Source organism: Sphaerodactylus townsendi, linkage group LG16, assembly GCF_021028975.2.
Source record: "Sphaerodactylus townsendi isolate TG3544 linkage group LG16, MPM_Stown_v2.3, whole genome shotgun sequence".
NCBI lineage: Eukaryota > Metazoa > Chordata > Lepidosauria > Squamata > Sphaerodactylidae > Sphaerodactylus > Sphaerodactylus townsendi.
The window spans coordinates 23,109,409-23,133,621 of NC_059440.1; the positions used below are offsets into that span (position 1 = coordinate 23,109,409).

The 24,213-nt window shown below is 46.4% G+C and overlaps 1 protein-coding gene across 5 annotated transcripts in view; it reads right to left on the reverse strand.

The window, feature by feature from the left end:
* The window catches only part of KAZN (kazrin, periplakin interacting protein), a 301,595-nt gene that overhangs the window by 46,943 nt on the left and 230,439 nt on the right, over positions 1–24,213 (reverse strand). The gene's annotated exons all lie outside the window — the stretch shown is intronic.

Below are 24,213 nucleotides of genomic sequence, written 5' to 3' on the forward strand. Positions count from 1 at the left end.
AGAAGACAATGCAAGGAAGTGAGCAGCCGGCCGTCTTGGGCTCAAGGAGGGCTCGTGGCACTCGGCGTCCGCAGCCGAGAATCCAGTGATTATTTAAGGAATCGCCAATAGAGCTCTAGCCTGCGTGCGGGAACAACCAGGTTATTGTTCCAGTCGCAAGAAACTATACTTGGGACTGACAGGAAACATCCCTCGCACGCGCATTCTCATTGAAATAAAGCAACCTAGCAATTTCCATATCCTCCATGCAGACTCATACAGCACCGTCAAAGTAAACAGTGCATCAAAGAATAACATCAGACAAAAAGAGCAAGTCTCTCATCTCTGAGTGCTTCACCTCCACCATCTCATTAACTATGGCAACAATACCAGTAAAATTATTATTCCTATTCTGCAGATCGGGGGATTCAGGCCCCTGAGTGTTGAGGGATCCCTGAACGTCAGCTCAGCTTCTTGATTAGCTCAATAATCTCTCTCTCGTTTGCCGCAGCTTGGCTAACCAAAGAAGCATTCACATTTTGCTGAGAGGTAAGAGGTTTGGTAAAAGGGTGCATATTTTGCAAAGTGAGAAGCACGTGAACACAGACGCCGAAGCTGGTATATATTGACTCAAACCATCAAGTCAGTATTGCCTACTCAGAATAACAGTGGCCCTTAGCGGTCTCAGGCTGAAGGCTTTCAAGTAATCTAACCCATAATCCTTGTAAGTGAACGTGTCAGGGATTCAGCCTTTCTGCATATCACGCAGATGCTTGGGCACTAAGCCATAGCTCCTCCCTGCAGGAACATGTTTGTCGGCCCTGTGTCTTCAATGTCTACAGAGAGCCCTTTGTGAGCACAAACGTCCACCCAATGCTTCTGTATGTGTGAATGGTACCGCTGCAGAAAGTGAGAGCATACTTATGTTTTAAGTGGGCTCTCTGAGGCCCCTTCCGCACATGCAGAATAATGCACTTTCAATCCACTTTCACAACTGTTTGCAAGAGGATTTTGCTCTTCCGTGCAGTAAAACCCAGCTCCAAAGTGCATTGAAAGTGGATTGAAAGTGCATTATTTTGCATGTGTGGAAGGGGCCGGAATTGTACTTGCTGACCTCTAGAATTTCGTCCAGCAGGCGCAATCCTGCAACTCTGAACGCATGGAGAGCATATGCGCTTTCGATCATTAGTAAAGTTGTCCTCTAGGTCTAGGGTTGGGAAATACCTGAAGATTTTGGGAATAGGGCTTGAAAATATGGGGTTTGCAGAGAGGGAGTTTAAATGTCATGCAGCCCATGGTGAAGTTTAATGTCATGCAGCCCACACTCCAAAGCAGTCATTTCCTCCAGGTGAAGGTAAAGAAGAAGAAGAAGAAGAAGAAGAAGAAGAGGAGGAGGAGGAGGAGGAGGAGGAGGAGGAGGAGGAGGAGGCGGCGTTTGGATTTATAGCCCCCATTTCTCTCCTTTAAGGAGACTCAAAGGTCACCCAGCTGGCATGTCTTGGAGTGCACAAGCTAATATGGTTCCCCAGATAAGCCTCCACAGCTCAAGTGGCAGAGCAAGGAATCAAACCCGGTTCTCCAGATTAGAATGCACCTGCTCTGAACCACTAAACCAGCCCACATTCCAAAGCAGTCATTTCCTCCAGGTGAAGAAGAAGAAGAAGAAGAAGAAGAAGAAGAAGAAGAAGAAGAAGAAGAAGAAGAAGAAGAAGAAGAAGAAGAAGAAGAAGAAGAAGAAGAAGAAGAAGAGTAGTAGTAGTAGTTTGGATTTATACTCCATCTTTCCCTCCTGTAAGGAGACTCAAGGAGGCCTACAAACTCCTCTCCCTTCCTCTCCCCACAACAGACACGTTGTGAGGAAGGTGGGGCTGAGAGAGTTCAGAGAGAACTGTGACTGGCCCAAGCAGGCTTCATGTGGAGGAGCAGAGAATGAAACCCAGTTCACTAGATAAAGAGTCTGCTGCTCATGTGGAGGAGTGGGGAATCAAACTTGTCTCTCCAGATTAGAGTCCACCACTCTTAATCACTGCACCACTGGCTTTAGGTGAGCTGACCTCTGTTGCCTGGAGATCAGTTGTAATAATGGGAGATCTCCAGCGACCACCTAGAAGTTGGCAATCCTATCTGGGACCCATTTGTAAAACTGCTCTGCTTTGCCAAGGCTTGATGCTGTAGTCTGGGACCTCTGGAGCAGGAATTTCTCCACTTGGGACCCACTGCATATCATAAATATTACCTATGTTTGGGTGTGAGCATGCAGGAAGGCAAGTGTGAGACCGAGCGAGGGTCCTTGTCTGCAAAAAAGACTGGGTGGAAAAAAGATCTGCTTTTCAGGCAGATAATGGGATTCCAGACACACAGGGCGTGGAATGCAGTTTCTGAGGCTTTATCACAGCGGGCCCAGGAACAATAGCCAGCGCATTGTTTTAAAAAAGGAATGTGGCAGGCAGGGAGAATCATTTCCCCATTATCAACAAGCAATGAAATGCTCACAGCCGCCCAATAGCAAATATAATAACCATAATTATCTGTAATACAAGAAGCGCTGTGAGAGAGAAGGGGATAAATGATTGCAAAGTTACCTCTCTTCCACCCCAAATCTAATTTCCCCCCTCCAGGATATTCTGAGAAGCCTGAGCTGGCCAATTTTCTAAGCCCCCTCCCTCTGTTTTTTTCACTTTCGCACTTTAACACACCCTTCTTGCCTTTCAAATGCCAAAGAAGGTTCCCAACGTAATGAAAACGACATGACAATGTTGAAACTACGAAAAATCCTTCTGTCGGGGGTGGCTGTCATCTTCCAGCGAGTAAGCAGCTTTGGAAGAGATGCCCCTGGAGCGAGAGGGGTAGGGGACACTCGCTTTGCCAGCCGGATCATCCGGAACAACCCGGACAATCACTGGAGTGACAGGTATCTCAGCCAGATTGGAATAACATAGTCCAATAATAATGAAACTCCAACTAGTGGATTCAAATCAAGGCAAACTACAAAAAAAAAAGAGTTGTAACAAGGCAATAAAACAAACGAACAAAAATAGTGGTGAGAGAAAAGCAGTCCTATTCCAGGTGGTTTGGGGGCAGAAACATGCTGGTGCACAGTCCACAGCACACCCGGGGCCACAACCAAAGAGGCCCTGCTCTGTATGTATGTGAGCAATCAGTTAATTTACTTGAGTTCTATCTGGTCTTTCTCCTCAGTGGCGACTCCTCTCCTCCGTCTTATTCTTGCAGCAACCTCTGGAAGAAGTAGCTGAGAGCGTGTGAATGACCCAAGATTATTCCATAGCACAGTGGGGTTCAAACCAGGTTCTTCCAGACACTAGTCCGACCCTCTAACCTCTATACCAGTGGTGGCAAACCTTTGGCACTCCAGATGTTATGGACTACAATTCCCACCATCCCCTGCCAGCATGGCCAATTGGCCATGCTGGTAGGGGCTGATGGGAATTGTAGTCCATAACATCTGGAGTGCCAAAGGTTCGCCACCATGGCTCTATACTGTACTTGCTGTTCCCTACAACAGACAAGAAGAGAAGAAATGGCAGGGCTAGGATTGCCAGGAAGGAAGGAAGAACTCAGGCAAAGATCTGTGGGTGATGAATCGGGAGTGGGGCCATTGGGGGACAAAAGCAAGCCCCGTTTTCATTTGTGACAGCCTGGAGCTACGGGATCCTAAAAAGTGAGCTTTTGATGGGTAGGAATGCTTCCTGCAGTGTCCAAATGCCGTCTGTATGGCTTGCTGGATCCGAGCCAGTGCGTTTCCTGGGTTTTTATGCTTCAGGAAGGACAATCTACATACTCGGCAAACTTGTTTTGCAAAACAGCAACCACAAAACGGGCCTTTTCAGAATGTACCAAACAGCAGGAGGGCCCGGCTTAAGAAAGAAAGAAGCGGCCCTTCCCAGTATAGATACAAGGCATGAATAGAACAAGAGATGCATGGAAAAGGTCAGCCAGAACAGAAACACGAGAGGGGTTAGTTGTTTTGGACAAACTGTATTTTTGCAAAGAAGCAATATCTAAGAGGAGGGAAGATCGCAGGTAATTTCCTTTATTACTTTGAGGGGGGGGGGGAGAAGCCAACTTCAGCTGCCAGTGGGCAACAGATTCAGCCATCATTGTTTCCTGCAAGTTTGATCACAAGTTATGCAGGCAAGCCCGGTCAGGTAAGATGAGCTAAAGATAGAGGAAGAATAATCCTGTACATCTTCTCCTCTAACTGGCACTATAAGAACGCCCAGGCAGAGCGTGAAGCTGAACTTACTTTGGATTTTTTTTAAAAAAAGATGGTGTCTGTCATTCCCCTTTGCTCCCCTCCATTTTTAATGAGTTATACTTTGCCGCCCCCGCCCCCCACCACAAATGATGGTATCTGGTGCAGATAAAACTGCTAAATATGAAATTACTTGGACGTGAAAGTCCACACTGGGGCCCCTTCCACACATGCAGAATAATGCACTTTCAATACAATACAACAACCTTTATTAGGCATATTAAAATAGGCTCAAGAGCGTTACAGACATAATGCACTTTCAATCTACTTTCACAATTGTTTACAAGTGGATTTTGCTTTTCCGCATGGTAAAATCCAGCTGCAAAGTGCATTGGAAGTGGATTGAAAGTGCGTTATTCTGCGTGTGTGGAAGGGGCCTGGCTTTGGCCGCTCTTTTCTTCACCGCCACCTTTCCCTCAGACTCCAAATGGCCATTAAATTAACGAGTGCCTCTGGAAGTTGATGCTCTCTACTTCTTGCAAGTTTTCCTAGCGAATAAACACGCCACCTTGTTGGCTGGTTGCCTGAAGCCGCCATCCAGGAGTCCTGCTAAGGAGCACTCTGAGATCCATGGGATTTGCATGTCTGTTAAGCAGATGTGGAAATCCACCTTAACTCTGCTTGTTGCTTTTCAACAGCTCAGCCCCAATCCGTTTGGGACTGGGAAAAAGAAAGGGAGGGAGGGGGAGACAGAGAGAGAGAGAGCAAGAGAAAATGAAATGATTAATCCTCTTCCTCTCCCTCCCGCCAGCTCCTTCCAGGAGCATCAAATGAAAGTAGATCCTTTAATCTCCCCAAAATCTAATTACAGCCAGAGACAACGATAAACAAAGATGTGTCGAACAGGTACGCTGTGGAGCCTAACCTCCCCACCTCCAAGGGAGCAAGGAAAAGGGAGGGTTGTGTTCATTTTTGAACTTATCCCTCCAGGTACAAAGTGTTGTTGGTGGGTCTGATTCTGAGCACAGCTTAGAACAAAAAGAGACATAGAGGAGGCACGCGATGAAGTCGAATAGCAGTAGATTCAGGGCAGACAAAAGGGAGGGCATTTTGACACAACGGATCATTAGCCTGCGGAACTCATTGCCACAAGATTTGGTAATTGCAAACCTCTTAGAGAAGAGGCTCAGAGACCTTAGGAGCAGTCCATTGACGGCTAATAGCCAGAATGGCCAAAAGGGAACTCCAGAGACTAGGACCAGGAGTAATGGGTTCAAGGTGAAGGAAAAGAGATTCCACCTAAACATCAGGAAAAACTTCCTGACAGGAAGGGCTGTTCAACAGTGGAATGCTCTACCTCGGAGTGAGGTGGAATCTCCTTCTTTGGAAGTTTTTAAAAAGAGGCTGGATGGCCATCTGCTGGGAGTGCTTTGATTGTATGTTCCTGCATGGCAAGGGGTTGGACTTGATGGCTCTTGGGGTCTCTTCCAACTCTATGATTCTATGATTCCATGTTAATAGATGCCTCTGTGACCTGCTATGGGCTTCCTGGGGCATCCAGCTGGTCATTGCGGGAAACAGGATTCTTGGTCTGATTCGACAGCATTCTTCTGATGTTCTTAATGTGCAGCAAGGTCTTAGGGTCTCTATTGTTTCAACTTAATTAGCTACTGATTTGTTTCTGGGCTGATTTTGGAATATTGAGGCTGGTCTTAAAAGCCTTAAATGGATTGAGCATTGGAATATGGGGACTACTGTGGTGTTCCAGCTCAAGAAACTTAGCTTCCTGAAGGACTGGCAGACACCTGAGACAGGGCCTTTTTGCACATGGCCCAGAAACTGAAGTATATATAACTCCTGAAATTCTCCTTTCCCTTCCCATTTTCACTTTCTGCTAGAGAGTTAAGTATTCTGAACAGCCTTCTCTGTAAGTCGATGGGCTTTTAAAATGATTTTTATGATGAGTTTACATTTATTTATCTTGTCCCTTCTTCGAAGGTACTCAGAGCGGCGTACAAGATTGTACCTTCTCCTTCTCCATTTTACCTTCACAACAGCCCTGTGAGGTCGTTCAGGTGAAGAAAACTCACTGCATGAGAGATAGTTACCCCAACTGGCTTCACAGCTAAGTATGGTGTTAAACTTGACTCTTGTTCTCATCTAACATGCTGAGAAGAGAGTGAGTACAATGACCAAAAGGGAGTGAGTATGAAAGAGAGTGAGTACGATGACCAAAACTGATTATAAAATCAAATCCAAAACCCTTCAGACTTCATCTCCAAATCTCAACCTGATGTTGGCAACCCTACTTCAGACCCGAGGCAACAGATCCCTGCCCACTCCTATGCCTGTGGCTGTAACGTTCTGAAAGCAACCCTTGGCTCATTCCGCACATGCAGAATAATGGACTTTCAAACTGCTTTCAATGCTCTTTGAAGCTGTGTGGAATGGCAAAATCCACTTGCAAACAGTTCTGAAAGTGGTTTGAAAACGCATTATTTTGCGTGTGCGGAAGGGGCCCTAGAGACAAATGAAAACCACAAGGTATGTGTTGGTTACTCAAGATCTTTCAACAGAGGACACTGCAATCTCAAGCTAGGCCGGGGCTCCTATTGTGGCAATTTGTTTATATGCCCATGTGATAGCAAACCAGACCTGCATGTTAGGCTTGTGAAAGATGCCCTCGATGTTTTCTCCAGAAAGAGGTAGTGATGGTTCAACAGCAGCCATGCAAGAATCCCACTAAAGTTATATTGTCTGTTCATACCTGTCTGTTCATACTGATGTTCACGATTTGTGACCCAGGCGGGTAAAAATGTCCAGAGCCAACTTTTTGCAATGTTTGTCTAACGGTCGGGTCTATACTTGCTTGAACGCTGCATTATCCAAAACTACCCAAGACTATTGACTGGTTTCCAAAAGCCCCTTTCTGTTCTGCTATTGCATTTTTAAAGAATCATTGCTCCCTCATTACACACATTTCCTCTTTACGCTTGCCATAAATTCACGTCCTGCATTAATTACATTCCAGAGCCTCGATATTTCTCCCCACCCTCGCCCAGCCTTTCCAAATATAGACATATGTATCAAGAGCGACGCAGCAGAGAAGAATGAGTGACAGCCATAAAGCTGCATTTGCAGTCACGGGGTGGGGTGAAATGCCCCATGGCTGCAAGCAATCGTGGACTTAAAAAAATGTGAAATTAAAGGGCTGGGGATTTGGCACTAAAATTAGATTTTTCACTTCCCCTGGCTAAAGTATGCTCTGGGCCCAGACTTCAGGAGCTCAGCAGGAAGGCCTTTCGCTCTGCAGAAATGGTTTCTGTGGCGTTTTTGGGCATTAACCCTGTAATTATGGTTTTCTGTTGTGCATTGATAACCCTCTGTGTTGAAAGCCCATTAGAAAATACAGTCGCGTGATCTTTTCGCTTATTTTGAAAACACAGGAAAAGAAAAAGGACCCAAACAGCCTTATACTGCCAGGCCCCAAGTGATTTCTAGAACTCGGGAAGACATTCCAGCGATAGTCACAACATTTCACAAATGGAATTGGGGACAGTATTGTACTGTGAACCCAAAGACATGCTCTGGCACACTCTGATACGTTTCCTGGTGCCCTCTTCCCAGAAATACGGCGTCCAGCATCCTAGCTTTGTCTCACCTTAATGGACAAGAAGGTTCATCAGAATATCCCAGGAGACATCACTTTAGTGCAGTGTTTCCCAACCTTTTCGAGGTCAGGGTACCCTTGACCTCACTCTTCATATCTCACGGTACCCCTGCCGCCACCCTCCACCTTCCCCTCCCATTGCCCCTGCTTGCCACACCCCCCACCTTCCCCTCCCAGGGTGAAGGGAAGCACTGGGGGTGGGGGTGGCTGCTGACCTTGTGGCAGGCCCTGCCCCATGGGCCAGCTCCATGTATTTGCTGGCGCTGGTGGGCGACACCACAAAAATGAGGGGGGGCGGTAGTGTTGCTGCGGTACCCCTGGGACATGCTCACGGCACCCCAGGGTACCAGGGAACCCTGGTTGAGAATGGCTGCTTTAGTGCCTTCAAAAGAAATCGGAGCTTGAATGGCAACCTTCTGTGGCTCCAGTTTCCATGGCACCCATTTTGTGGTGCCCATTCCAGATCCTGAACATCCCAAATGTGGTCCCAGACTGATCAGGATTGGGAATCCCTGCTCTCGCACACTCTGCAACCTCACCCAGGACACGCTGCTGAAATCTCTTTCCCAAAGGAAAGGGAAAGGATGCTCATTGAAGACTATCAGAAGAAAACAGGATCACCCTCTAGTTAAAAAGTGAATGCTTGTTGTTGCACTCGGGAGATATAAACCCCAATTGGAAATGAGGAGGACACACAAAGAAACGGGATGGAAAGGTCCAACTGCATGAACAACTTATTTCCAAAGTGTACGCCTTTCTGCTCTCAACAAACAAGTTACCAACACGAATAACAAAAAACGTGTTTTAAAAACCATTCAAACCAAACAAAAACAAACCATTAAAGCAATTAAAAACCCACCTGCCCATATACAAACCTAGAAAGAGCAAACAAAACTTGGGAAAGGAGGGAGAAATTTTTCTCTTTCTCACAATACTAGAATCAGGGGGCATTCATTGAAAATGCTGGGGAATTAGGACTAATAAAAGGAAACACTTCTTCACGCAACGTGTGATTGGTGTTTGGAATATGCTGCCACAGGAGGTGGTGATGGCCACTAACCTGGATAGCTTTAAAAGGGGCTTGGACAGATTTATGGAGGAGAAGTCGATCTATGGCTACCAATCTTGATCCTCCTTGATCTGAGGTTGCAAATGCCTCAACAGACCAGGTGATCGGGAGCAACAGCCGCAGAAGGCCATTGCTTTCACATCCTGCATGTGAGCTCCCGAAGGCACCTGGTGGGCCACTGCGAGTAGCAGAGAGCTGGACTAGATGGACTCTGGTCTGATCCAGCAGGCTTGTTCTTATGTTCTTATGAGGAAGAAACCACCGAGAAAGAGATCACTGAGGGAATGCCAGATGAAACAAACAACTTTTCACCTGCTGGAGGGAAAGAACAATAACAGGGGACAAATGAGTCCCCCTAAGGAGAGAGCACCCATGTTTTGGTGTTTTCTAGTTCTGTTTACATTTATTAGCCACCCTTTACGACAGTCTCAGGCAGATTACAATGAAAACATACATTAAAATCCTGACAGCAAAAACACAATAAACTCCCCATTCTAAAAACCCAAACACAACCTAAAATCTTCTGCATCCACCTCAATCACAAAAGGGGGGTGTACGGGTGTCTGGGGAAAGGCGATTCCCAGCGGGGTTATTCCCTGCTTAATCCCAGAAAACATAAGCGACTGGAGCAGGGCCTCAGAAGATCCTGGAGTGGCTGGGTAGGTTCGTAAGGGAGTGGAAGCGGAAGGGGAAAATTCACTTTAAAAATATTTAAAGTAGGCTTTTTTCCTAAGCAATTTTGAGGGGACGACGTCACTCCCGGCAAGCTGTTTTGCCACATGTCCAACAGCCTCTTCCTTCTTCTCCTCACCCTTGTGAGGAAAAGCCCAACTTTTCCAAGACCAGATGGCACCTTCAGGCGCAACCTGCTACCAGCTGTACTGGCCCTTCACTTCCCACCTTTTTCTACCACCAGCACGGGCAGCCAAGCCCGGATGAATCCAAGACATCACACTTGCAGACGCGCAACCACCAACGCTTCTTATGACAACTGCAACCGCTTAATGCCCAGACAGGGCACTGCAGACCTTGAGGTCCTCCAGACTGAAAGCTCTTGTGGCATCCTACTCAGCTGCAGTATGGTCACTGGTTGCTGTCATCCTGCTCAAGAAGGGCACCTGGGTCAGAGACAGAGATTGCGACCCGACTACCGAAACAGTCTCCGTAGTGAGTATCATTCTCTGGTGGAGGTATTTATTGTCACTTTGGTCCCTTCCGCACATGCAAAATAATTCACATTCAATCCACTTCCACAACTGTTTGAAAGTGGATTTTGCTATTTCACATAGTAAAATCCAGCTTCAAAGTGCACTGAAAGTGGATTGAAAGTGCGTTATTCTGCATGTGTGGAAGGGGACTTTGATGGACCAGATTTAGGGGTAGGATTGCCAGCTCCAGGTTGGGAAATTTGGGTGGGGGCTGGGATTTGGGGGTGGAGCCTGAGGAGGACCGGGTTTGGGGGAGAGGGTCTTCACCGGAGCATAGCCAGAGTCCACCTTGCAGAGTAGCCATTTTCTCCAGTTGAACTGATCTTTGTCACCTGGAGATCAGATGTAATATCGGGAGATCTCCAGGCACGATCTGGAGGTTAGCAACCCTATTTAGGGGGCTTGGGCGCATAGGGACTCTTTCCAACATGGTGGTATTTTTTGGAGGGGGGATCCGTACCATTATTCGAAGGATCCTCCCCCATCTTCTTATGTTCCTTCTCCTGGCCCACCCACTCCCTTTTTGAGATTACAAACAGAGAGATAAAAAACTAATACTTTACCGCAACAACACATGCTCAGCTTAGGCTGGGATGGGGCAGGGTATAAATATAATAAAATAATAACAAATAATAACGCTCCCAGCAGAAATACGACGCAGAATGAGAAGCAAAAAAAGACAGTCGGTAGATTTAAGTCATTCTTGGCTTTAATTGTAATGTTTGAGTTGGCATTTTTGCAAGGATTGCTTCCAAGAAACAAGCCGGTCAGCTTTATAAAGGGCTATCTTAATATTGTTCCGGCTGTAGGACCCAGTCGGAGGGACTGATCTGAACTATCACGTCCAGATTGGCTGTCTTAATCGCTCATCTTGAAAAGAAAATGCTATCAAAGGTCAGCCAGCGCTTCCCACCCATAAAGGAGGCAGAAAAACTTGGAATTCTTCGACACTTTTCAGAGGAATCCGCGCGATTGGTTGGAGAGCTGTTTTTGAGACCTTTCCCATTTGTTTCTTAACTGCCAGAGAAATGCAGTCAATTCCTCGGATGACTGCAGACGGAGGAGCCAAACAGCATGGTTTAAATTTTAACACGCTGTGATGGAAGGGAGATTTACACCCTGTGAGAAGGCAGAACAAGCCCGTGAACAGACCATAGATAAACCATTCGACAATACATAGTTTGCGTCCTGTACAACAGCTCGTCTGAAGTCTGAACAGGTTTCTATCTGCTGATCATATTTTTATCCCATCCTTCCTCCAAGCAGCTCAAGACAGTGTTTGTGGGATGCCCTTTTTATCCTCACAACCGCTCTGCGAGGTAGGCTCGGCTGAGTGATTGGGCAGCAGTCACCTTCATGGGTGAGTGGGGATTTGGTCCCAGGTCTTGATCAGCCCTAGCCTGGCAAACTACTGACTACACCAGCTCTCCCTCTTTTTTTACAATGAAGACTGCAGAGTGTGGTGGAGTCTCCTTCTTGAGAGGCTTGATTGCCATCTGTCAGGTGGGCTTTGATTATGTGTTCCTGCATTGCAGGGGGTTGGACCTGATGGCCCTTGGGGTCTCTTCCAACTCCATGATTCCTTTGGAAACAGGATGCTGGAATTGCTGGACCAGTGGTCTACTACTCTGTGGCTTAAAAGTTAGCCTTTATGGTGAGAAATGCACAGACAGATTTGGGACCACGTCTGCATGTCCTTTAGGACCCCTCCAAATACATAAACAGCGATGGTGGCCAAAAATATTTCAAATTTGGCTAGAAAACAGCTCAGGGAAAGGAATTTTCCTGAGCAGAAGCTATTAAAAATGCTGTAAAGAGAAATGTTCAAAATGGTTTACTCCCAAAGCAGCAAGGAGTTATTCTGTAAATGATTTTGCAATTAAAAAAAGAAGAAAAACCTCAGCAGGAATGTTGGATTGGGGATGGGGCGGGTTGAATGAAATCCAAGACGCCGCTGGAATTCCTAGCCCCAAAAGCCGACACTTCGCAGCCAGTTTTTACGGGAGGGCACGGCGTGGCCTGCCAGCTGAACATTACGTGCTCGGATGGAGAGATCAGCCCTTAGAGCTTCAGCTTCTGGGATTGCTTTCAGTCAAAAAAAGAAAAGGGGTTTCCAGCAAACCAACCTCCCAAGCTAAGCATGAGGCATTTGACACTGGAAGCCGATCCCTGGGGAGGTGCCAAAGGGGCGGGGGAAAGAGAATGCTCATACATTTTCCCACGCCATGGATGCCAGAGAATTTGGAAACTGGGGAGGCCGCTTAGGAATTCCCCCCACTAAGGAGAGTAAGTTTGCATTAGGGGGGGGGGGATCTCGGGCTACAGGATGTAGCAAAGACCCAATAACCCCCCCCCCCACACACACACACACAGAGCACTGCTAGAGAGAAATGGTAAAGCAAAGATTGTGCAGCAACGTGTAAGAAGCAGGAATGCAGCTCCTCGTTTTCTGTATTTCAGTTGTATGCCATCAACGGAGTTTGCATCTCAGCTTCACAAAGATGGAAATGTCCAGGGGTGGAAAGTATACTTTGCTCCCCACCCTACATTAGTCTCCATAATACACTAAGTACCTCCTAAAAATAACAACACGCCATGGCCTTTGTTATGTTTATATATTTAGCCTTTCTCTCCAGTCAGGACCTAAACAATTTACATTGTTCTCCTCTTCTTCGTTTATCCTCATGACATCCTTGTGAGATAGGATGAGCTGAGTGGGTCTAATCGGCCCAATGTCCCACAGCCGGATCCCATGGAGAGGGAATTCGAACCTGGGTCTTCCATATCCTAGCCTAACACTCTGTCCTCTACTGCAAAGATGTGCATTGGCAAAAGGAACTCTCTCATTTCCCCCGTGGAAACAACCTTAGTTAATACCTGCCGGCCGGTGGTCAGAACACTGCCATTTCTGAAGTCTACCTAGAATCGTAGAATCATGAAGTTGGACTCAGTGGCCCTTTCCCCACTTACCTTAAGCCCCGCGCTACTCTCCTCAAGTAGCGCGGGGTCCCGGGGCACGCCCCACTACAGGGGTGGCTACAACGCAGCCGCCCCGATGCTGCAGCTCTTGCGCCCCCTCAGCGCGCGGCATTCCTGGCGCTCCTCGAAACGGCGCCTTTTGATGACCCCGTGCAGAGCTCGGAGTTGTGGGGATGCCCGGGCGCGCGCCAGAGATGCCACACGCTGAGAGTAGCGCGCAGCAAAGGGCAGCAAAGGTAAGTGGGGAAACGCCCTATGATTCTAGGTATACTTCGGAAAGGGCAGTCTTGGGATCACTTATTTGAGATCTGAGGACAGTATCAGCATATACCGGCTGGTATCAAGATAAAGAGAAGGAGCTATACAGAAGGAAGACCCCCAGTTTGATTCTCGTGTTTGCCATGAACACAGTGGTCTTTCTCCGAGCACCCCTCCATCTGCAGTACGGGCATAATAAAACTGTCCTACCTTACAGGGCTGTTGTAAGAACGGCAACAAGAATGTGCTAGGAGCTTCATATACATTTATGGATTATGACATGTTCTTTGGACATACAATTTATTACCCTTAGCGATCGTTTAAAAGCTTTCTCATGTCGGAAGTATAACCGAAAAATTAAACGCTGCCTTCAGAATGGCATGTGGCAAAAGAGGTCGCCAACTGGCAAATGGCAAGCCACATCTGGCCACTGAGATGATTTTATTTGCCTGCTTCCAGCCCTATCATATTTTAATCAAAGTGTGGTCCAAAGTTTGCCCACAGAAAAAGATTTGTTTTGCAAAACATGGGCCAGATTTAGTAATGATTAGAACAGTGGTGCGGAATTGGTGAAATGGAAACACACACCCCCTCCCGGAATTTTAAAGGGTACAAGCTTTTGGGTGGCACAGAATTCTTCAATCGAGAAAAATCAGAATTCAGATAATAACCAGACAGATTTCAGAATACCAAGTTACAGCTTCCCCCTCCATTTCCACTCTCCATCAGAAAGCATTTAGCTTTTCTAACAGATTAGCTGGTTCTGTAAAGGGCAGACAGGCGACAGAATTAATTCCACCTTTCAAAACCGGGTCAGGAGTCATTGATCAAAACGATACTCGGCCCCTTCCCCCCCTTTAAATGGTTACAGTTGTTTCCCCAAAGCATTCCACCCAGCCGGCCCCTCATTTTCCTTATCAGCCTCAAAACACGTTTTAATACATTCCAGAGGAACAGCAGCTGTCTTTTAACTGAAATTGCAGACTAACAGTAACACAAAAGAAGACAGCCTTAGTTTTTTTTGCACAGCGCTCAATCAAACAAGTCTCCTTCCTGTTTCTCAGAGCTTAAAAGGACCCTCAACCTCTTACGTGCTGTTGATATAAAGGTACCTCCACAGCGTACACCTGTCCATCTAAGAATTAATGTTGTAGACAGAAAATTATTTGTGTACATCAGTGGTTTCCACCCTGGGTTATCAGCCAGAGTGTTTGGGAGTACGTGGAAAAATTACTTAACAGGTTTGCTAATATGGGGGTATAATGTTAGGGAAATGGGTTGCCAAGGGGTATGTGAGTGAAAAAAAGGTTGAGAACCGCTGGTGTAGACCAAGAGACGTGATTCCCCTCTTACCTCTTTTGTGGTCCTTCTGATCCAGCAGTCTGAAATCTAATGGGGCAGAAAGAAGGACTCTCAATTGGAATGAGTATGGTGTAGAGATCAGACTAGGGCCCCTTCTGCCCATGCAGAATAATGCACTCTCAATCCACTTTCAATGCCCTTTGAAGCTGTGCGGAATAGCAACATCCACTTGCAAACAATTGTGAAAGTGGATTGAAAGTGCATTATTCTGCATGTGTGGAAGCAGCCTAGGATATGCAAGTCCCAGATTCAAATCCCCACTTTGCCATGGAAGTTTGCTGGGTGACCTCAGGCCAATCACACCCTCAGCCTAGCCTACCTCAGAGGGCTGTTGTGAGCCTAACATGCAAGAGAAGGGAGAATGAACGTCACTCTGTGTCCCTACTGAGGAGAAAGGCAGGCCACAAATGAAGTAAATAGACATAAATAAATAAGCACGGTTAAGGCGGCATCGCTGCTAAAGGCAGCAGAAAACCTCAAGTTCAAATCTCACTCAGCAGTTTGCAGTCTTTATTTTGGCGCTACACCAGCAAGATGGCGATCGACTACCCGTACACAGGTTTTCATTGAGATAATATTCTGTAAAGGGCTTGGAACGCTCTGTGATGCTTTATAAATGCAAAGCATTCTTATTCTTTTCCTAATTGCAGCTAATTCCCAAGGAACAGAGCTCCCCAGATTGTGTCTTAATTATTTACTCAACTTATTCAATTAACTCATTTCATTAAATAAATTAAAGGCGGTTGTCCTCCCCAAAGCACCTATCCAAAGAAGAGGCTGCTTGCCGCATCCCTGTATGAATATCCGTTCTTGCCTTTTGCTGCCCTACAATCAGCCTCGGCTTAGAGTGGGTCATTCTATTTCTTCTGAGACTGTAAAATTATTCCTGGGAATTTTCCTGCAGTATCACTGAAACATGCTGACTCTCTCTAAAGTGGGAAATTTGAAAGAGTCAATATCAGCTTTTGCGTTTCATTTGGTTTGCAAAGGTGTTGAACTCGGAGAATGTTTTTCTGTTCTGCATTTTGCCTATTAGATGCTGACTCCATCCCCTTCCTAAGAAGCCAAGTTCGGTGCCCCTTCTTCCAATGCACTCTCTCAACAACCCTGCAATTTAAAAGTTTTCTCTTTTAAATGGAAATAATTTATATGCCATTAAAGGTTTAGAATGAAATGAAATGAAAACAACCCTGCAAGGTAGGCTTGTATGAGAGAAAGTAACACGCATGTAGACATTCATTGTGCTTCTCAGTAGAGCAAGGATACTCTTAGCTCCCTCTAATTCTGATCTGATTTGCTAAGGACTACAGATCGTAAGTTCAAGTTGCAGAGGATACCATAAAAAAATACGTAATGAAAGATTTTCTGAATGGAAGATATGCAGAACGCCTATCCTCCTCAGACATAACAATGACTAAACCCCAGAGTTGGTCCCAGTTCAACAGAGTACAGAATTAAGGCTTCCGAAATTGTCCCAGAACCACACGATCGTGGGAAGCTGGCTTACAGATTCTAACCACTAGTCTAACCAGGCTAGAGCTGTCTATTCTGATCGGCGGCAGCTCTGCGAGGCCTCACACAGAGACCTTGCGTAACAGCGACTTCCTGAACCTTTTAACCGGACATGCCAGGGATAGAACTGGGGGACCTTTCCCATGCCAAGCAGATGCTCTGCCTCCGAGCCACAGCCCCTCCCTGGCCAAGCACCAAGGTCAACAAACGTTCTACAAGAGGGGTTGCTTCCACAGTCCCGAAGCTCATGAACACAGGAAGCTGCCGAATATTGAATCCGACCCTTCGTCTATCGAGGTCCCCCTGCATCCGACGGCATCTTTGCATTCACGCAGCGTAGCCACAACCATGTTCCCCGCGCTTTGCAATTTCATTTTTCAGAGTGTGAATGATAAGCAAAACGACCCCAGCGCCAGTTTTGTTTCTACAAAACAATTTGGAAAACATACTTGCCGTTGCGCTTCGCAGCCTCTGGAAATACCTTCCCTGCCTCCAATAAACGTATTTTTGGTCATAAAGGGCTGGTTGGCCAGAGGTCACCTGACCACAAAGCTTTCATACCCCTAGAACGTGAACTAATTTCTACTTAGTATGTTGCCAAAACTATAAACGGTATGCTCAAGCAGGAGAGAGAGCCTGCGTTTTACAGCTGCAATATTGTGAAATGTCAGTTAAACAGTTTGAAGAGCTAGTAAAATCCAGATTCTAATAGCTTTGCCCCACAAGTCATCAGTTTCAGCCCAACTCTGCTCAACACACAGCCATTGTGGTATAGTGGTTACAGTGTCGAACTAGGATTTGGAGACCTGGGTTCAAATCTCTACTCTGCCATGGAAGCTTGCTGGGTGACCTAAGGGCAGTAACATTGGTGTTTGGAATATGCTGCCACAGGAGGTGGTGATGGCCACTAACCTGGATAGCTTTAAAAGGGGCTTGGACAGATTTATGGAGGAGAAGTCGATTTATGGCTACCAATCTTGATCCTCCTTGATCTGAGATTGCAAATGCCTTAACAGTCCAGGTGCTCGGGAGCAACAGCCGCAGAAGGCCCTTGCTTTCACCTCCTGCATGTGAGCTCCCAATTGCACCTGGTGGGCCACTGCGAGTAGCAGAGAGCTGGACTAGATGGACTCTGGTCTGATCCAGCTGGCTTGTTCTTATGTTCTTAACATTCTCTCCACTTAACCTACCTCACAGGGTTGTTGTAAGGATACAACATAGGAGAGGAGAATGATGCAAACTGCTTTGGGTTCTCATTGGGGAGAAAAGCCGGGTTATAAATAAATAGCAGTAAATAAATGTCTCCTTTCTTTTCTGCTTCAGCATTCTGTGGTGTTTCGCTACCACTGAGAAAGAATGTGTGTGTGTATGTATGTATGTGTGTGTGTGTGTGGCTCGTGAGCGAGCACAAAGCTTGTAAACTCGACTCAACAGTTGCTCTCCTTGGAGCTTGGTGGGCGAGGATCTTATCTGTGTAGAAATATGTTACCAGCTTTGCAGACTCAAGGTCAACACTCAACCAGCAGGTAAACACGCCAGCACGCTTGTGTAAAGCAGCCACCCCACGGCTCCGCCTTGATAATGCTATTCGGCCAACTTCTATTCATTCAGAAGAGTTCTCTGCCAGGCGTAGAAGAATCCACTCTAGAAAATTGCTGTAAAGCGGTTTCCGCATGCAATCCTAAACAGGGTTATACCCATCTCAGCCCACTGACTGAGATTTTTCCAAGTGGCTGATCTGTGTACACAGCCTTTTTTTTTGGGGGGGGGGGGGGGGGGAAGGTCAACTAAGGCCCCTTCCGCACATGCAGAATAATGCACTTTCAATCCACTTTCAATCCACTTTGCAGCTGGATTTTACTGTGCAGAATAGCAAAATCCACTTTCAGGATTGAAAGTGGATTATTCTGAATGTGCGGAAGGGACCTAAAGGCTAACCCTCCCTCCTGCCCTTCCTTCCTTCCTTCCTTCCTTCCTTCCTTCCTTCCTTCCTTCCTTCCTTCCTTCCTTCCTTCCTTCCTTCCTTCCTTCCTTCCTTCCTTCCTTCCTTCCTTCCTTCCTTCCTTCCTTCCTTCCTTCCTTCCTTCCAGAACATCAGATTGTGAGAAATCCATATATTAAACTTTTAAAAACTTTTTTTGGCCCTGGCTCCCATCTGGTGGAACACTCTGTCCAATGAGACCAGAGCCCTGTGGGATTTAAGGCAGTTCCGCAGGGCTTGCAAGACAGAGCTGTCCCACCAGGCGTACGGTTGAGGCAGTTATGATCCCCTTGGCCTCCCCCTTTCCTCTCTATTCTTCCCTCTTTGCAGTGTTTTACCATCATTAAACTTTGTGGGGTTGAATGTCTGGAAAGAGACATCTTATTATCATTATTAGATGTATCTATTGGCTACTTTGTTCCCTCCAGAGAAGGAATGTTGGTGAACATTCCGTGCCGCCTCACCAGCTCACAAGCTTCATGGCCACCCAGTGTCAACAATGCACTGCACGTCAGAGCTGAAAATAAGGGGGGAGATGGGGAAAGTAATACAAAGTTATGCTTTTCTGAGATTATATTATCTGACACTGCCTTTTTCACAGGGAGCCTCCTAAAAGCTATGAAAGGAGCTGTGGATAATAAAAAAATCCTTTACATCTGCAAGCAATTTGCAAGCATGCAGAGCAGAAAGGCCAAGATTCTGCTGCCAAGCCATTTTCAAAAATGAGGGTGGGGGTGTTGTAGCACTTTACAAACTAATTGAAAATTTCAGATTACTGATCATAAGCCATTTTCCTACCTGTTTGCAGTTCCTTTACATTTATGCCGACCTCTTGTTATTTGACTGGACATTTCTTCAGTTCACAGAGCAGATAATCACAACACAGGCAACCAATGCACTCGAAAGAAGAACCCCCCCCATAAAACGCCATTTAATAAGGTCATGCAATAGGTTTTGCTTACTTTGTAAGAGCTCGATTACACCAAGTCATGAATATGTTCCTACAGAAACGATAGTAAAGTTTTATATCATCAGGTAATTGTCATCTGAACAGCCAGCCGAGCTCTCCCGTTTTCCATTTCGGAACTGCAGCATGTATAAACCTGACTGCCAAATACATTCATGCCACATTAAATGCACTATGCGTGAACAGGTGGAACAACTAAGTGTATCATTTCTGCATGGAAAGGCTGTGGCTGAATGGGAGAGTACCTGCCTGGCATATTTGAGGTTGCAGGTTCAATTCTTTGGCATCTCCACCTGAAGATGCATGTCACAGGTATGGGAAAAAGTCTTCGATATATGGAAGCAATTGCTGGTCAGAGCAGGTATATTTAAGCCAATTGGTCTAAGGCCCCTTCCGCAAATGCAGAACAATCCACTTTCAATGCACTCTGCAGCTGGATTTTACTGTGCGGAAGAGCAAAATCCACTTGCAAATAATTGTGAAAGTGGATTGAAAGTGCATTATTCTGCTTGTGCGGAATGGGGGTAACGCTCATACTCGGTGTAAAGCAGCTTTACAAGAAGCCTCCGAGCCACAGAAATCAGTGTCCCCAGAGAAATGGCTACTTTGGAGGGGACACTTTATGGCACTATATCCTGCTGACTGTCCCCAAATCCTGCCTTCCCTGGGCTTCTTCCTCCCCCTTCCCCCCGAAAATCTCCAGGAATATCCGAATTCAGAGCTGTCAACCCTACAAGGACCTTTCTCTTTATGGAGGGACTGCCAGAATTGCACATGCTGCTGGATTTTTGCGGGGGATAAATCTGTTTGGCATTTTAAAAATATCCTGGACGACGCTTGTTGTGTGAAACTGTGTTTTTGCTGTGAGTTTATACATCCAAGTATTGCGCAAAAGGACGACAAACACAGGCGCGTGGTGTAGAATTAAGTCTCTCTCATTCTCTTTCAAAAAACACAAACAAAGCCCAGGCTGGTATAAGGGAACAGATCATTCTAGAAATGCGCCTGTTGCAATCCTCTCCTCTTTCCTTTAAGAAATCCTTTAGGATTTGGACGTTTTTAGCTTCAGGAACAACTCAACAGTGGTGGGTGGGGGTGGGTAAAGATTTATAATATTATGTATGATGTGGGAAAACCTGAGCAATATTTTTCCCCACCCCAAAATAGTAGAATTTGGGGCTGAATGATGAAGTTGATGGGCAGTAGATTCTGAGCCCTGGAGGGAAAGCCTTCATTTTTAATTTTTATTTATTTGGACCCTGTCTTCCTTCCCAATGGGGAACCAAGGCAATTCACATCGCTCGCCTCTTACATTTTTTCCCTCACACAAACCTTGGGAGATAGAGCATGACTTGGACCATAGTTACCCAGTAAACTTTGGCTAATTATGAACAAGGTGTCAGCTGCGCTGCAGGGGAAACGTCTGTTGCAGCAGGATTTTTTCTACGAACATAGTTCCTTGAGCTCTGTTTTCACTTTCCATTCTCTCTGTGGCAAGCAACACTACTGCTGATGCAGCTTCAATTTTCTGTGCCAGAACAGGGCAGATTCGACAGTGAGCACAGCTTTGCCCCAGACATCTTCCCTCTGCCCATATCACCTCCCCCACTTTAATTCCTCCCTCCCTGATGATCGGGAGAGTTTTTTAAAACTTTATTTCAACTTCAAGCATTTGTACTATATTAGATCTATCAAAATGACCATAGGTCTAACACAGAAATATTGAAATAGCAAGCCTCTCTCTCCTCCTGTGACAGCAGGAGAAGTATGTGTGTGTGTGTGTAGTTATAGGTAGGGGACAAAATATCAGCTCTAGGGCATGGTCCCTTTCTAGGACATGATCCACCCCTTCTTTAACACCATGTGGTCCAAGGAATTGCTTTGCCTCTTTCATTGGGGGGGGGGTTATTTCTAAAAAGGGGGGACAATATTGATATAACTGCAAGAGCAGCAGTATTGATATAACTGTGATTTAAAGGGCTTTAACATAACCAGAAATCTTGAGACTACCTGGTGTGATGAGATCTGTGCCTTTAAGAGTTAGTTGGGGGTGGAATTAAGAAAAACAGGAAAAGCAGGCCCGGGAGAGTTCAGCACACAAATTGCACAGCAAGGAGTGAGTGCCTCCTTGCATGTAAACAGAGAAATGCAAGGAGATCCCACTACAAATCCACTGTGCAGTGAAGAGCCCCGGGGTAAGCATTCCAGGCATAATGGGCCTTCCATGACATGAGTGGGGATTCAATCCCAGGTCTCCCAGTTACTAGTTCAACACTCCTCTACACCATACTGGCTTTTTTCACACAGTGAAGAATTCTTAATTCTGTCCCTCAGCTAACTCTTAAAGGCACAGATCTCATCACAGGACACATGGACAGCACCTAGCTTAGATCCCTTTAAAAGGGAACGAGACAAATTCTTGGAGGGCTGCTCCATCAGCGGCCTAGCAACCAGGCTAGCTAAATGGAACCTCCATTTCCCCAGGCAGTGTATTCCCAAAAGCCAGTTTTGGGAGCACAGCAACACAGTTAGTCTCTGGCCTCTGAGCTCTGCTTGCTGGCCTTCCAGGGCACCTGGCTGGCCACTGGAGAAAACAGGATGCTGAATGAGATGGCTCACTGCAGTGACTTCACACAATGCTTCTTATGTTCTTAATTAAAAGGGCGGGCTCGCTTGGGTTTAGCTGAGCAAAAAACAACTGAGCAAAAGAAACCCTACCAATTGCTAGATGACTGTGTCTGAAGGAGGAAAAGCAGGTCCTTTAATAACTGGGTAGCAGCAGGGGCACTGGGGCAGCTGCAGCTTCTCACCCTGGAGTGGTGTGAAAAGATGCTCCGTGCCCCAATCCCAACACATTATTTTGGGAATCTACAATTACATTTCCTGACATGGGCAAAAAGCAGCTGCGGGAGGGGCAACTTGTGCATAGTTGCCACTCATGACTGGAGACGCAACATTTTCAAACTTTCCCACTCATGGGGACAAAGGTTGTGCATGCACAATTCTAATGCATCCGCTGGAGAGTGTGTAGGGCAAGACAGCATGCTTTTGTCTGCTCCCCCTCAATGGCCCTTTCCGCACATGTAGAATAACGCACTTTCAATGCACTTTGCAGCTGGATTTCACGTGCGGAATAGCAAAATCCACTTGCAAACAATTGTGAAAGTGGATTGAAAGTGCATTATTCTGCATGTGCGGAAGGGGCCTATGTGTCTTATGTCACATGTTAAGGGCTTCTGCATTATGTGCTTCTACACATGTTCACACTCTTTTCTCTTAATATGTACAATATGTGAAGCTACTGTTGAGGAGGGAGGGGTGTGGGAGAAGCTGGCAGCTGTTTAAAAAATGGTAAAACCACTATAAATGACTGAATGTGATGAACCCCCCACCCCCCCGAGATTTAAGGTGACTTTGGATAGAGAAACATTTCAAACCCCAAGAGCAGCGAGAGAAAAATAAATTACCTGGACCGTGATTATAGTCTATTAGGCTGCAAAGCTACGGTGTCAGTGAAAAAGTATGACAAGGTTAATTGCAGGAAAAACAGCTCAAGGTATTTGCAATATACTCAATAACAAAAACAACTGGAGATAATTAAGAAGATAAAACTGGCCCCCAGCCGGTAGGCACAAGAAGAAGCCAACAATTATGGGAAAGACAGGATCTTTGGCAAAACAGAAATCTCAAAAGTCTGTTGGACCATCTGGCCAAGAAATTGGGGGACTGGCCTATCTGCAGCTGGGTAGGGAAGAACTCACATTCCCAATTTGGTTTGTTTTTATAGATCATTGCAGACCCTCATGGTTTCGCTGTTGGCGCTGCAGATCTGTAATTTGTTTTCACTCCATAAAGTTCCAATATGGAAAGTTGTGCAAACCATGCGCAAGAAGGTCTGATGTTCGTTCTCTAGCATCACCTCGTCAGGGATCATCATGGGTAGGAGAGCCTAGCAGAGGCATAGCTCCAAGGGGACGAGGGTGTATATGTGTGTGATGCACTGGGCGCACGCCCCTGTGGGGGTGTGGCGAGGGCGTTCTGGGGATGTTCTGGGGCGTGGCGGGGGCGTTTCGAGGCGGAGGATGCACTAGTGCAGTGGGCGCTTTCCCCCCTTGCTACGCCTCTGGAGCCTAGAGGGGCACAGCCAGTCAGAGGAGATCATAATGAAGTAGATTGCCAGCTTCGCATACAAATTCTCCTAGTAATACTCAACAACAGCTCCCTATGATGGGTTTTATACTAGAAATGGAAGCAGGATGTGCATGTTTATTTATTTATTTATTTATTCGGTTTATATACCGCCCTCCCCCGGAGGGCTCAGGGCGGTTCACAACAGAAATACAAACAATAAACCATAATAATTCCGTACTTATAGTACTGGTCCTTAATTTAAAAGCAGCGCTCAAATTATAACCTTTCCATTAAATACAGTAAAATGTAGATAAAAATACAGATGGCGGCCCGTAATTTAAAATTCCCCTAAAGGAGGGACAGCAGGGGCCTCGATGTTTAAAGGGGTGCACATATCAGTGGCTGGCATCCCCCAAAGCCCAGGGGAACAGCTCAGTCTTGCAGGCCCTGCGAAACTCCTTAAGATCCCGCAGGGCCCGGACAGCTGGAGGGACAGCGTTCCACCAGGCAGGGGCCGGGGCCGTAAAAGCCCTGGCCCGGGTGGAAGCCAGCAGCATCATGGAGGGGCCAGGGACCTCCAGCAAATTGGCCTCTGCTGAGCGCAGGGGCTGAGTTGGGACGTTTGGGGCCAGACGGTGCATGTTGTGGAAAAGAGGCTGTCCGAGGCCATCCAGTGCATGTTTGGGATGAGATCAGAATGGAAGAATCACAGTCTTTGCTGAACTGTGATAATCAACTCTTGAAAACAATGATGGTCTATCTTATGGGGTTAGCTGTCAGCTCCATGGTTTGTACTTGTTTATCACAACTGCACACCATCTTTCTGCTAAGTTTCTTGCTGACCCCCATGGTCTTCCACCCTGGATCAGTGCCCCATTCGATGG